Genomic DNA, 15652 nt, shown 5'->3' with positions numbered 1-15652 from the left:
CATATATTTTTGGAATCAGTGTAAATAAAGCTATCATATGAGACCGGAAGTGACATTTTCTTAACCGGAAACTGACAATTATCCCCCTTATTTCAGGCAAAAGTCTATAGAAAACATAGGTTTATTGAATCAGTATGAAGAAACCTATGATTGCACGCCAATAGTAGCTTTGAGTAAACCAGAATTAGCTTCTCATCAATTATTTAGAAAATTGATGTGGAAAGACCTTCAATTGTTCTTTGAACAATTGGTTTTTAATTTTTTTTTTTCTTCCGCCAAATTTTGTTCTTGCGATAAACTTTTGTTTCGCAAGATGTCGCTTAGATGTTTCGTATATGATATCGAACAGTTTATGCGCCTTTGAAATTGACCCTGCTTAACAGAATACTTTTCTTTGTAGGAGTTATCTCCTCGAACACTGTTTTCCTTGTGTGTGCATCTCTTCCGTAACCATAAAAGAAAGCGACAAATTTATTTTACCAAATTGCTCGTTATATCATCAGGATGTTTTGTCCAATTTTGACCGAAGCGATTCGTAAACTCCATATGAGAGTTATTTCCCCTTTTGTATTTGACATAAGGGATATATAAATGTATAGCATGAATGGTAAGTCATAGAGACCTAAGGTATATTGATTTGAGTTCCTTGGTTCATTTAAATGAAATTGAGGCCAAGGTCAAAGGTCAAGGTCATATTCCAAGTTTTGACTTTTCCTTGTTATTTGATCTCTGTCACTTTTAAAATTATAAATTAAAGAACTAGTGCAAAATGTTTGCTTAATTGTGATTAAGATATGATACATTTGGTCTGAAACAATCCAATGATATCTTATAGGAGTTATTGTCCCTGAAATGATTCAATATAATGTTAATTGATTATTACTCCAACTTGGTACATGATAAAGCCATAGGGTCTTTTGCCAACTGTTGGTTGACATATGACCTTGAAAAAAATTAAACCGAGAGTAACCTTGAGTGAACCGGAAGTAGTATTTTTTGCAATTATTTCATGGAAAAGTACCTAGAAACCATATATTTTTTGAATGGTCATACATTAATCTATCATTTGAGACCGGAAGTGATATTTTATAAACCGAAAGTAGCATATTATCTCCCTTATTACAGGCATAAGTATATATAAACCTATATTTTTGGAATCAGTGTAAATAAAGCTATCATATGAGACCAAAAGTGACATTTTCTAAACCGGAAGTAGTCAATTATCTCCCTTTTTACAGGCAAAAGTATATATAAACCATATATTTTTGGAATCAGTGTAAATAAAGCTATCATATGAGACCGGAAGTGACATTTTCTTAACCGGAAACTGACAATTATCCCCCTTATTTCAGGCAAAAGTCTATAGAAAACATAGGTTTATTGAATCAGTATGAAGAAACCTATGATTGCACGCCAATAGTAGCTTTGAGTAAACCAGAATTAGCTTCTCATCAATTATTTAGAAAATTGATGTGGAAAGACCTTCAATTGTTCTTTGAACAATTGGTTTTTAATTTTTTTTTTTCTTCCGCCAAACTTTTTTCTTGCGATAAATATTTGTTTCGCAATATGTCGCTTAGATATTTCTTACATTGTATCGTTCAGTGTATGCACTTTAAATTTCACCCTGCTAAGCCGAACAATTATCTTTGTAAGAGTTATCTCCCTATTCACTGTTTATCAAGTGTGTGCATCTCCTTCGTAACAAAAAAAGATATTGACAAAATTCTTTTTCTAAATTGTTCGTTACATCCTTAGAAATTTTTGGCTAATTTGGATCGAAGCGATTCGATGAAATTTTAAAGGAGTTATCTACCTTTACCAAATAAATTTGTCGGTATGTTTTTTAACTCATAAACCTTTAACCGTATAACCCTGGAATCTTTTTATTTGAGATCCGTAGTTCCTAACTTAGAAAATAAAGTCAAGGTCAAAGGTCAAGGTCAAGTTCTTAATTTTGACTTTTCCTTGTTTTTGCATTTTCTCCAACACTTTTAAAGATATATATGAAAAAATTATTGTAATGAAGATATGTTACATTTGGGTTGAAACAATCTAATGGCATCTTATAGGAGTGACTGCCCCTGAAATGTCTAATAATAAGGTTAATTGATTATTACTTCAACTTGGTTCATTATAAAGACATATATATGACATTTTACAAAAGGTTTGGTGACATATGACCTTGAAAGATGTCAACCGGAAGTGACCTTGAGAAAATCGGAAGTAGCCTTTTTTGCACTTTTTTCATGGAAAAGTACTCAGAATCAATATATTTTGTAATATAAATACATAAACTTATCACTAGACCAGAAGTGACTTTCGATAAACCGGAAGTGGCCAATTATCTCCTGTTTTACATACAAAAGTATATAGAAACTATGTATTTTTGGAATCAGTGTAAAAGAAGGTATCATATGAGACTGGAAGTGACGTTTACTTCACCGGAAGTAGCACATTATCTCCCTTATTTCACTCAAAAGTATATAGAAACCATTCATTTATCGCATCAGTTTGAAGAAACTTATGATTGGATACCAATTTTAACTTTGAGTAAACCGGAACTAGCTATTTTTCAATAACTTTGAAAATTGATGTGGAAAGACCTTCAATTGTTCTCTGAACAATTGGTTTTTAATTATACTGTTTTAAATGGTTTTAAGATATACCTCTGATTGACTTATCATAGGATTTTTTTTTATTTCTATGGAATCAAGTATAAATATCATTCCCTTAAAATATCATTTGCATGAAGATCAGTTATATTTGTTTTCTACAATGCCAAACTTTCTGTTACATAGATGTTTACCCTAGAACTATATTTTATGTACAGTATTATATTGATGAATGCGTAACATACAACGACAAATTCAGCCTTCATACATTTGACGGTACACTGCTAATTACATGATTGTATACAAATGACCATTTAATCGTGCTAGGTCAGACGATCAGAGCCGAAAGGAAGACATATCACTGTAATTGGTCACATGTTCTACTCGGAGTTCACAGCTTATTTTATCAACTCACCCACTCTGCACTTAATTTCATAATATCTTCGCCAGTCTTTGTCCAGGATGATGGTACAGTCAGAACCCATTTCACTTCATTATGCCCGACATTTTCCAAAATATCCATCAGATGACTCACTAAGTATTTAACAGCATATTTTAATACGTCAAAAGCAGGTAGAATTTTTCCAGTCACATCTTCAATAATCATGTCGCCAGTGACATTCTAAAATGTTAAAATGTAGAAAATAAGAATGTTATTGGTTCCAATATGAGTTTCTGCTTTTGAATTTGTAAGTATGTACTGCTAATAGTCTATATGAAATCCAAATCCAGTTAATGAGCTAATGAAAGATCACAACTCGTCAAAGGTGTTCACATAATACGTGAGCACGATCACGTTATATACCATAACTAGACATTTACGTAATTCTTGAAATAATTAAAGATTGTCAAGATACACACGAAATACAGAATCAGTTAGGATTAAAGATCGCCACTCTCTTCAAATCACATACGTGATTACAGATCTTAACTCGTTTTAGATTTAGCATGCGATTTAAATACGTCGATCCAGATTTAATACAGTCGTCTGGACAAACTACTACAAACAATAAAAAATTTTAGGAAGATCCCAATGTAAGTTTACAATGGCTTAAGTCTCTGCATTTGTGATGGCTATTGAAACAGGTTTCAAATAGGGTGATCTACCATTTACCAAATAACATAAAAAAATTAAATACACAATACGTTCCATCACAACTTATAAATACACTATACATATATCTCGGTCCGATTTTTGTCTTCCTCAATTTTAGTTTTCTTTTTGCGGAAATAAAATACAAAAATCAAAAATTAAAAGTATTTTATATCTTAAAAGAAAAATAAAAGGCGGAAGTATTTTTCGTTTTTTTATTATCTTAAAATTAAAAAAGTAAAATTAAAGGTAGACAAGGTTGTATAAGTTTGTAACATAGCGATCTGAATAATAAGTCTATGCTTACTTGAATTGAAAATTGGGTGAAGAGGAAATGATAACATCTACTTGATAATTAAGATAAGATAATATATAAAGACGTTTGAATAGTCATATTTTCATATATCATCAGAGGTTACTAATAACTCGTTATTTAAAAACGAAAAACTCATAGTAATAGAAAATGTGCGAATGACAAATACTATTATTAAATGAGAGCTGAAGGGGACAGAGAGGATGCGGCTTCGGGTCTATCTCTTTGTGAAAGTGTCCGCTGTGATGATTGGTTTTTATGACTAACGACCAGAAACCAATTTTACATGTGTATTACATTTTGTGTTTTATAAATAATTTACAATACTCAAAACCAGTTGACACTTAAATCGGCGATAAAAAGAACATTTTATGAGTCACCAGGAAACAATTCAAAAGAATAGTTTAAGTTGTACTTTGGAAATTCCTTTTAACATTTTGGTTGTTGTTTTTTACATGTTACCACGTAAAACGTTTGTAAAAATAAGGGTAAAACTCCATGTGTTATTCCGTGTAAATATGATCATCGAGGACTTACAAAGGTCTTCAAAAAAAATGCATATGCAAATGTAGGCAATGTTCATAAAAAAAGTTAGAAAGTAGATGGAATACAATCACAATTAAATGGCCATTAACTGATTTATTGATTGATTGATTAGAAAATGAAAAAGTAGTGTAAGAACGACGTGACGATATGTCATTTAATTATTGTTGTTATTACTACTAAGATATTATTTGCACTACTTGCTGTTCGGTGTGAGCCAAGGCTCCGTGTTGAAGGCCGTACTTTGACCTATAGTTGTTTACTTTTTAAAAATCATGACTTGGATGGATAGTTGTCTCATTGGCACTCATACCACATCTTCTTATATATATTGTCCTATGAATTTCCCTAGTAGTAATTAGACCAAACCCTATTAAATTGGACTCATGTGTTAATGTGCAAACTGTAATTGAAGTTTGAAAATGGTCACAAATCCAACGGGAAACTTAAAAATGAAAACAATACATTTCCTCCCAAAGCTTGAGTTTACATTAACTTTTTAAACGCAATGTTGTTGTCCATTAAGATGAACAATTGAAAAACAAAATGTTCCAAACTGGATTGAATCTTCGGAAAATGTGACCTGTCCTAAAAATATCTGCAATAATAGTTTGAAATTTAAAAGTGGCTGCTGTTACAACCGTGAAAAATACAAGATCGTGTTGAAATTTGATTATAGATATTTTTCTGTGTTCTTTCTTGTACCTGGTTTTCTACACAACAGTTCTCAAAAACCTCAAGTTAGATGACAAACATTTAAAGCGATTTAGTCTAGATGAGCATAAAACATGTCTGAAGATCATAAACGGCACTTTCTGAAAATTTAATATATTAACAGAGGTATTGATTTTATCAAAAAGTAAAATCCCTAAAATACTGAACTCCGAGGAAAATTCAAAAAGGAAAGTACCTTATCAAATGGCAAAATCAAAAGCACAAACACATCAAACGAATGGATAACAACTGTCATATTCCTGACTTGGTACAGGCATTTTCTTATGTAGAAAATGGTGTGTTGAACCTGGTTTTTTAGCGCTAAACCTCTCACTTATCAACTTATCCAGTATATTTAATGACTCTACCATTCAAAACTTTATACCTCCCAATTACAAAACCACCTATTATTTCGTACACATACAAAAACCCAGTAGAAGTTTAATTTTCAATTATAGGTAAGTAACATCAGACGTCAATGTAGAAAATAATACTATTCTAACTAGAAACTGTGAATCGTCGAATTTTAGATATGATCCCTATGGCAATGTCATTACGGGGGACCTCAATATCGTTCTAGACAGAGAGGTTAACAAAAGGACAAACATATCGTCCTCCATCTAAACTAGATTAGAAACAGTGTCATCAGGTCACAAAAGACGCTCTTTCATCGTATTGTAAAAAATGGTGAAACGGAAAAAATCTGATAAAAAATCTTTTGATTCTTATTTAGATAAATGTATGAATGTTGTGGATATTCGAATATCACATTTTAAAAATATTTCAGAAATAAATAAAAGAGTACATAATACGCTTATTTCTAGAATAAGAAATAAATTTCAAGAAATTTCAAAGCGGTTTGTGTTTGTACCGGCCGACAGAGCAGCCCATTATGTGGTGGTGGTATGCTGTAAATACTACACGAACGATCTTAGGAATGAAATTTTAAAGTCATATACATTCAAGTCCGTGCGCTCCACAGAGAGTTATATAGACTTTTTTTTTTATAGTAAACAAACATATCATAACCACATCACAGCTTAAGACCTCCTCTGAACATTTGAAGGTCCCTAACAGGGTTTCCCCTGGGTCAATTTTCTTTTTCGCCACCTCTTTCGCCAAATCAATATATTTTTCGCCACTTTCAATTTTTATTCGCCAACTAACTACTAAAATAAACATATTTTTCTTACAATTTTCGTTTCTAACTCCCTACTTTGTATTGGTAACCTAAACTAAACAAAAAACCAGTAACATATTGTTTCTTTTCGACCTCTAGTAAGTGTTCTACAACTAATCTTTCGGTGCTTTTAACTAGTTCTTTAACTACTATCAAAGAACTTATCATTAACTTTTGTAATAAAATATATAGACAAAGTAGTATTAACTATTTTTGGAATGTAAAATATTTCTTTGGATGTTTTAGATAAATAACGTGCTTTTGATGGTCCTTTTGATTCCGTTGATATATTTGACTTTACAACTCTTTACACTACACTTCCACACAATCTTATCAAACAAAAGTTGTCCTATTTAATTGAATAGTTTTTTGGTAAATCTGAATCCAAATATATTTGCTGCAACTCATTTAAAGCCTTCTTCTCTAATGAGAAAGGTAAAAATGTTAGATATACTTACTGGAGGTGTTATGAGATGATTGAAGCTATTAACTTTCTCCTTGATAATATTTATGTACGTTTCAGCAGCAAATTTTATCGACATGTTGTAGGTATTCCTATGAGCAATAATTGCGCCCCTTATATTAATAAAAGACTTGTTCTTGTTCTGTTATGAATCCCAGTTTATGACCAAACTCAGTAAAGACCCGTCTAAATTGCATTAAATTGATAAAATCAACAAAACTTATCGGATGAGTCGAGGAACGAAAGATACCAGAGAGACATTCAAACTCATAGATCGAAAACAAACTGACAACGCCATAGCCAAAAATAAAAAGACAAACAGACAAATAATAGTACAGATGACACAACATAGAAAACTAAAGTCTAAGCAACACGAACCCTACAAAAAACTGGGGGTGATCTCAGGTGCTCCGGAAAGGTCAGCAGATCCTGCTCCACATGTGGCACCCGTCGTGTTGCTTATGTTATTACAAAGCCGGTAAATAGTCTAATTCGGTAGGTCACAGTCGTGAAAAGGGAAGGGTATTGTAGTTAGGACATAAGGAACATATCCGATATCATCTGTGAAACGATTATTTCATAACTGTCAACCAACTCGTGATGGCGTCCGTAAAATTTACGAAGGGATGATTTCAACTTCACCATTTGGAACTCTTGGTTTAATAGCTTCCTTGTGAGCAGCAATTCTCTATCAAGGAAATCATGATAGGAAATGCAAGCCCTGGAATATCGTTTCAATTGGAATATATATACTCCGTATGCAGGCGCTGCTGGAATGTTGCTACATAGAACTGGAAAGTTCACAATTGGGAAGCTGAAATTATCTCTTTGTCGTAAAGTTTTGTTTTCAACCGACCCTCATTGTCAATTTCTAGATGTGAGTCAAGATATGAGGCAGACTTAACTGTATCTGTAGTATCCTTTATCTCTAGTTCGATGGGATAGATTCGTTCAACATAGTCACTAAATTTTGTATTATTTAATGACCTGACAACAGTATCGTAACTACATCCCTTCTGAATAAGTCTGTTTATAGCTTTCAATGTGAATGCCGACAATGTTGTGCTTTGTAAAGAATATTACAATAAAAGATTTGATGTGAAATACCTGAACGTATAAAATGTCTGTATGTTGATTTATATTTACGAATGATGTCCTTGTACCGATGTTAAAATTTACTTAATGTCTTGACTAGTTTGTTGTATCGAAAACCCTGGTGTTATAATTTTTCAGTAATACAGACATTTCTTTCGTTAAAATCAAATACGTTGTTACATACACGCACGAATCGAACAAGTTGAGTTATATAAACACCATAAGATGGTGACAAGGGAACGTCACCATTTAAAAATATATAATTAACAATAGGAAATGAAAAATCATCTCTTTTATCATAAATTTAGGTATAAAGCTTCCCGTTAAAGATATGGATATCAAGATCCAGGAAAGGGCAGTGATCATTGTTAGTATAAGCTTTATTTAAAGTCAGTTCCGCCGGAAAAATCTCTTTAGTTCACATACTGAAGTCGTCATTATTGAGAGTCAATGTAGCATCCAAATATTTAAAAGTGTTATTAAATTTTTGTATCAGATGTTGTTTCGATGGGTCTATTGATTTTAGTCATAAATTGTAACTCGTTACAATATAGAAACAGGTTCGCAATAAGTGTTGCACATTTAGTCCCCATTGAAATTTCTAAATATGATGCCGACATTTATCAAAAGGAACTTACTTTAAATAAATCAAATATAAACGGTAATAACTGTCCTTTCCCAGATCTATATATTTCAGTTTTACACAAGAAACTCCACACTAAGATTTACGACAAAAGGGACGATTTTTCGTTCCTATTGTTAATTTTCTTTTTTGGATGGTGATTTTCCTTTGGCACCATCTTACGGTGTTTATACATCACAACTCGTAAAACCTTTACTAAATTCTTCCATAGATATAAAGATTTGGCTTTGAAGGTTGGTTGTACCTGTAGAAAACTTATTTAGAACGGGATAGCACATCCTGATTTTTACGGAGATGCTGTTCACCGTGCCCGAAAATTAAGATACGATCCTGGTAAACTTATCGGTCCTTTAAATAAACTTATTATAAAAGGTTACCAGTTCAACACTTTAATTAGATCTTTGAATATTATTTTTATTGGAATTAATATTGATTCTGTCATCAGTATATTAAAAGCAAACTAAATATTATTGTTATATACATATGCACATTCATGGCTCTATAATCTTTCGATACCAGTATCTTGGCATTGCACAAGGTCATGTTTTTCTCTGACTGTTTATGACGTATTTACACTAAATCCATTGGATGTTGGATGTGTACTGATTGATAATCTAGTCTGAGATTCATGTTTTTTTATTAATTGTTATTGGTTTTGAACTAGCTGTCAATTAATACATGATAGAAACATGATAAATGAAAGAAAATGTTTGTGTACAGTTACTTGAATTTTTGGTCGGCTAAATTCAGAGTGCCCACATTTTTACTGTTTATTTTTTTCTGCAACAATTTAGAGTTCAACATGTATGAAACAAAAAAAAACGATATTATTGTTACTTGCAATCTCGGAATGAAGTCGGTCCATGTACGGAAATATTCGACAATTAGTCTTGGAAGAAACAATAATTCATTCTTTTTGTTTCTTTTTGTGAGTACTCATAGCCAGCGCCTTGTATATTTACAACCACTTAAGAGTATTGAATTTTATTGTTCTGGAAAATAGAACAATTTCATTAACGTTTATATAATCAATGATCAGGTCAAAAGCAAACCTGTTCTAAGTTCTTGTCATGTGCTGACCTATTATCGCCACCCGTCAAAGGCAGACCTCTCCAAATGTCGAGTTTGGAGCAGACCTGTCGAAAGGTTACACAAATGTTAAATCTTACTAAGTCTATCCATATTATTTTTACACTGAATTCCAGTTCTAGGGCCGTCTTAAACTTGGAGTGAAGTAAGAGTTGTTTTGCTCCGTGTTGAAGGCCTCACTGTGACTTTGAGATGAAGAACAGCAATAAAAGCGCTACTCTTTTGCTTTTTGTGTGTTTAATTTCTGTGCATGTACTGATTTTGTGTCATGGATGAATACCCCATATCCTTTGTTTTTCTATTATAAAACATTTTGAAAGATTCAGACCAAATCAATTGTAGTTATAACATGAAATCGAGCCCAATTGGAGACTTTAGTTCAAGATGCACATACAAATTTATTTTCCCAATAATTTGACAACCACAATATTTCCATGTACTTCCACGTAGTTATGTCAATTACTTATGTTAATTCTTATTGCAATGTACGTTTGTTGAGATACTGAAATTTTAGATATAAAGAAAAAGTGTTATTATATAGAAACTGAATTACAAATTAATGCTAAAATTCACGACAATTAGATAGAATTTTAACATGCTCTTGTCACTCAGTTTCCATATGACAATTTTTTGTAAAATTTGTTTTTCAGTATCTAAAATATGATACATATTTAAACAAATATATCGCCTAAAAAACACTGTATTAAAAAGACATACCCATCATAAGATAGCCACCCGTTTCATAAAGCAGAGTATCAGTAAATATAATGAGTGTAAAAGGTGAATCAACCAAAGTAATCACTATTGAAATAAGTACCTTGTTGCTGTGAAGTAACGTTAAACCACAGAAAAAGTAATAATCATCTTTTAAACCATCCAAAAGAACGTCGTTATACCGAGATTCAGCATCATAACCAAAAGCTACGAAGTCTTTGTTTATATCAAGAAGCAGACATATGGAATTACTTTTTGACATAAAATTTCTAGAACCTGTATTCCAAACAACGATGATGTGCATTTTTAATGGATCTTCCATAAATTCAGATATCGTCGAAAAGGTATACCGGCATTTAGTAGTTTCAAAATTCAGAGATGCTACCATGATATATTGGAATTCTTCCATTGCTATGCTTCACCTACAAAAAAAATAATTGTATATACCAGTTAATACAATTATGGTTCATTTGGAATTCGATCTGAACCAGATTATCCTTAAATTGAGTAATTCATTAATTGAATAACTAAGTCGATATCTAAACTGATAATTAAAACTTATGACTAATTGTTTTGAATCTTGTTAAGAACCAAACGTATATTTCATGTCTGGTATTGATTCATCTATAACACGATTGGCAGTTTTTATTTCTAGGTTATAAATGAAATGGTCATTGCGACATACATCACTAAATCTAATAAACAACAAGAGTAAGGAAAACAGAGTAAACATGTTGTTGATCGCTTCAGCTGAGAAAACTAATATACAATTTACTATAAAAGAAGCAAGACGAATAATGCTTATTCAAAGTCGACTTCAACATTGAATGAACAGTGGGATAAAGAAAAATACTTATAAATTATTCTAGCTGTTAAACATGGTCATCAGATATGTGAGTATAAGTGACAATAGATTATTCTGATTGCAAATAATTTATTAACGGATTTATTTTACACACTCGACATGACAGGTGCAACAGGTGGAGCAGGATCTGCTTATTTCATCTGAGCATCTGATGTGTTTAGTAGTCCGGTGCAGTAGTATGTTTTTTTATTGTGTGTCTTGAATTGTTGCTTGTCTTTTGTCGTTTTGCATTTTTATACCATGGCGTTGTCAGTTCTTTTCGAAATATTAGTATTAATACCTCTTTAGTGTTGTACCTCTTTCGAAAAATCAGATTTGATTGATTTGATTGAAGATATTAAAGATATTGTAAAACTCTTTTTTTAATAAGCTTACATAATTTTGTGAGAAATCTAATTAAGATCTGGATGATATGGATAAGGGGATGTATTCAGGAAATGCTTACATAATTAGAACTTAAAAAAAATAATATACTGCGAAGAAAGGTCTGTATTTTAGCTAAAACATTCCATTTCCATTGGCGTAGCTAGAAAATATTATGTTTACATTTGAAATGAACGCTATTAAAAGCCAATAACACATACTAAAACCATGTATCTAAAAATATTTATAATAAACAGTTCACGTCCAAATCTAAATGGATTTTGTGTAAATAGGCCATTAACTCCTCATTTCACTCGATGAACCCCGGTCCACACTAAAAAAAGCGGACCGATTAAAATGGACACTAAACCTAGCGTGATTGCCTCCCGTTTGTTATGTTAAAACATATTACATGTATTAATGCTGATGAAATTTACCACCAATTCTTATATAAAAGGGTTATCCATTATATCATGTATATACTGTTCATATGCATTGAATATATGATATAAGAATCGATGATTGACTTATGAACTAATGTTAAACGACCCTTAAAGATGTTTGAATATATATATTAAATCAACCAAAAAAATAAATATCTAAATTAATATAATTTCGAAAGATGCATGACCGATGACATTTATTATTTCGAACTATACAGATATAAGAAGATGTGGTATGAGTGCCAATGGGACAATTCTCCATCCAAGTCACAATTTGTAAAAGTAAACCATTATAGGTCAAGACATATATCTACCTTTGAAAATTAATCATTTACAATATTTTCTTCCATTTTATCTAATTTTAGAAATGTTCTATTACGGGAACGATTTCATAATGAAAAACGTGTATTCCCTTATCTTATATGTGTGTGTGTGTGTGTTGAGTAGACATGTAATAAATATTTGCATTTGACTATTGAAAGTCGAGAGATTGGACATTTAAATGAGATATCATCTTTAATTTACCTGACACACCAATTGATTTTTTTAACATTGCTTTCCATGATTGAAGGTCTTTCCACTTTTTTGAACAAAATAACTGCTAAGTTGTTCTGTTTATATATATATATATATATACGTGTAAAACACCAGGTTGTTCATATATATTTATTAATTTGAATCATTGGTAGTTTATTTGAGTGATCTAAATTTTGTATACTGTCAAATTTGAAGAAATTATATTCAATTTGATATTGAATACTTGGATGGTTTGTTTGCCTGACTGAATGATGTTAGATTGATTGATTTAGTTTCATAACGTATACAGAAAAGGCATATTTCACATTCATTGATTCATTGATTAATAAGACGTTACTTTGTCATTACCCTTTTTCAATGTGTATGTGTCACTGTAGGAGTGTGTTTAGATTTTTCAAATCCTATAGTTAAGCCAATCGACAGCATGTTAGTATGTTATTGTATGAATGACTTACCTGATCTTCCGTCAAAATGTTCTCTATTCTAAAGAATTTCCGGATACATTTAAATTTTCACTTTCAAAAATAAACTTATCTATCTCTCTCCATTAAATAAGTCAAGTGAGGGTTCTTTATACACATACTTTGAATGTCGTATTTTTATTCACTTCAGTAGTTCTTAAGGTAGATGGGGTGTCTAAATTATAATCCATAGAATTTTTTAATAATTTGCCAAAATGTAGTTAATATCAAGCTTTTTTAAAAAAAATAATAAAAAGAATGGGTCACGGGGCTTATTTTCACTACAGGTTGTACAAAATTGACAGATTTTGTATAGATTATGCATGGAAAACCCAATTTTCTGCTATAAAACGAAAACTACACCATAGAATTTTGAGATAAAATATGAGAAGATAGCTCTATTTTTATGCTTTCAGATAAGAAAAAGAAAAAATGGGGTCACGGGACCCGTTTTCTTGCTACATAATAAAATAGGTAAATTCCTAACACATTCTATTGTAAAAGTAACTTTATCTGAATTATCTGCCCTTACATTTGAGTTGCCTCCCCTTATGTGGCAAAGTTGGAAAAAATTTAATCAAACAAAAGTATTCTGTTTTTTGTAAAATACAACCATAAATATGATAAAACATGTCATTTTCTATATTGAAATGAAAATTCTTACACATGAATTAACTACTATTCTCAAAATTTGCACATTTTCTTAAAGATCTAAACCGATTGTTTTCTGGTATTTCAAAATCCAAGATGGAGGAAGACACCCTATCTACCTTAATCGATTTATATCTAAATCATTTCTACTCTATTTACCCAAACGAGACCCACACATAAGTGTACTCAGGTGTTTCATTAAATGCATTTGGCGACTACATCATATATAATCCGAGAGGAAACCTCGTACTATAAAAATATGCCTGTCGATATGGACACACGAATAGGTACAGTTGGACGGCAAACGATTTAATGGCTTCTAAGGTCAAGACATTGGTCACGTGACAAAAGGTCAGAGTTTACGGTTTTTTGGTAAACGTGCATGCCTGGTGGTTTTTTGACTCGTATCGTCTTATTTGTACTCGTACATCAATAAAAATAAAAGTGTTCAATTCTAGATTGAATAAGCTTCATTATTCTTTATAATTATTATTAAAAAGTGTTGTTAAAGTATTATAAATTCACGAGTGAAGTGAAACTTATTTTCTGAAAATTTGCGTAGGTCCACTGAAAATCGTTAATTATTCCTTAAATAGGTATGGTAACGTGTTGAGGGGTATAAAATATGAAGCAAAACCATTTTTTACGTTAAATTTTGATGATAATCGATCCTAAATTCACTGGATACGAAATTGTGTCAGCTTAATCGTGGCGAAGTGGAGATCAAAGGGAGATAACTCCGTACACGCGTCGTAGGAAAATGCAAGTTCACAACAGTAAATTCGAGTAAAATTAATGATTGTAGTTATATTTCGACACTTTCTTGAATAACCATTCAATATTTCATGTTCCTCTACTCTTGTAACATTAAAATAGTCATGGAATGGTTGAATATGGCATTTTTTCAAGTACCCTAAAACAGGTTTTTGAAAACTTCCTAAGAAGAAAATTTAGATAACTGACTTTTCTCTGAAACTTGGACTAATTTGTATATTCTCAAACACCCTTTTGGAAGATGGAATGATACAAGTCTTTGTTTTACTTTCTTCGTATCAATATTCTTAGAAAGGATATGAAAATAAACTCAGTGTTTGTACATGTTGGTTGTTCATAGAACAGTTTGTTTAAATATATTAAAATTTCACTCTAAAATTAGACTTGAATTTTTTTATTTAAATAAGTATCTAACATAGCTATAGAAAGTTGTTAATCTGGTGCACTGAAAATGTTCCATCAGAAATGAGATTTAACAAAGTTATTTAGACTGAAGAACTTATAGATTGTCACTTTTTATGCTGATCATATGGGGAAAAAAGAGTGATATTATAAATTCTAACACAGCATCAATTGTGAAACAATAGTTCTCTCCTACAGACATTTTATTTTTCAAGATGCGAGGCTTGCCGATCAATTTACATATTTAAGATTTCACTGTTAAGAGTGGAAAAATAACTTATTGACAGAGATTCTGTATGGGAATGTTTCTCTTGATATTTTTAAACAATACATTTATGTTACCAACTACATTGTATCTTTGTTTTTCTACTATTATCTGCAAAGAGATGGGTTCTTTATGTGTGATCTAAATGATCGTCAAGCATGATTATCGGAAGCCTTTATTCCTGGTGTAAAAATTGGAAAATTCTGAGAAAAGCAAGAGCTTTTAAGCAGATCCAGGTCTTTTATAAAGAGAGGGTGGATTATTCCTAATTTCCATATACAGAAAAAACATATTTCATTTCATGCCAAATAATTACATACAAGAGGGGTTTATCAGCCATTTGTCAGCAGAACTTGTGTACCAATAGAATTTAACTTACATTGAAGTTACATTGAAATACAATATGGAAAAAAAGAAAATGTAGACAAT

The 15652-nt window shown here is 31.4% G+C and overlaps 1 long non-coding RNA gene across 1 annotated transcript in view; it reads right to left on the bottom strand.

Annotated features, from left to right (window-relative positions):
- The window catches only part of LOC127718480 (uncharacterized), a 32841-nt gene extending 21997 nt beyond the window's left edge, over positions 1-10844 (bottom strand). Inside the window, exons 1-2 of the long non-coding RNA XR_007989859.1 lie at positions 10566-10844; positions 3031-3237 (exon numbers count right to left, since the gene is read on the bottom strand). This is a non-coding gene — a long non-coding RNA (uncharacterized LOC127718480). The remainder of the gene's footprint in view (positions 1-3030; positions 3238-10565) is intronic.
- Between the last annotated feature and the right edge of the window lie 4808 nt (positions 10845-15652).

The sequence above is a fragment of the Mytilus californianus genome, unplaced genomic scaffold (genome assembly GCF_021869535.1).
Source record: "Mytilus californianus isolate M0D057914Y unplaced genomic scaffold, xbMytCali1.0.p SCAF_10, whole genome shotgun sequence".
In the NCBI taxonomy this organism is placed as follows: Eukaryota; Metazoa; Mollusca; class Bivalvia; order Mytilida; family Mytilidae; genus Mytilus; species Mytilus californianus.
This window is presented reverse-complemented; position numbering and strand designations above follow the sequence as displayed.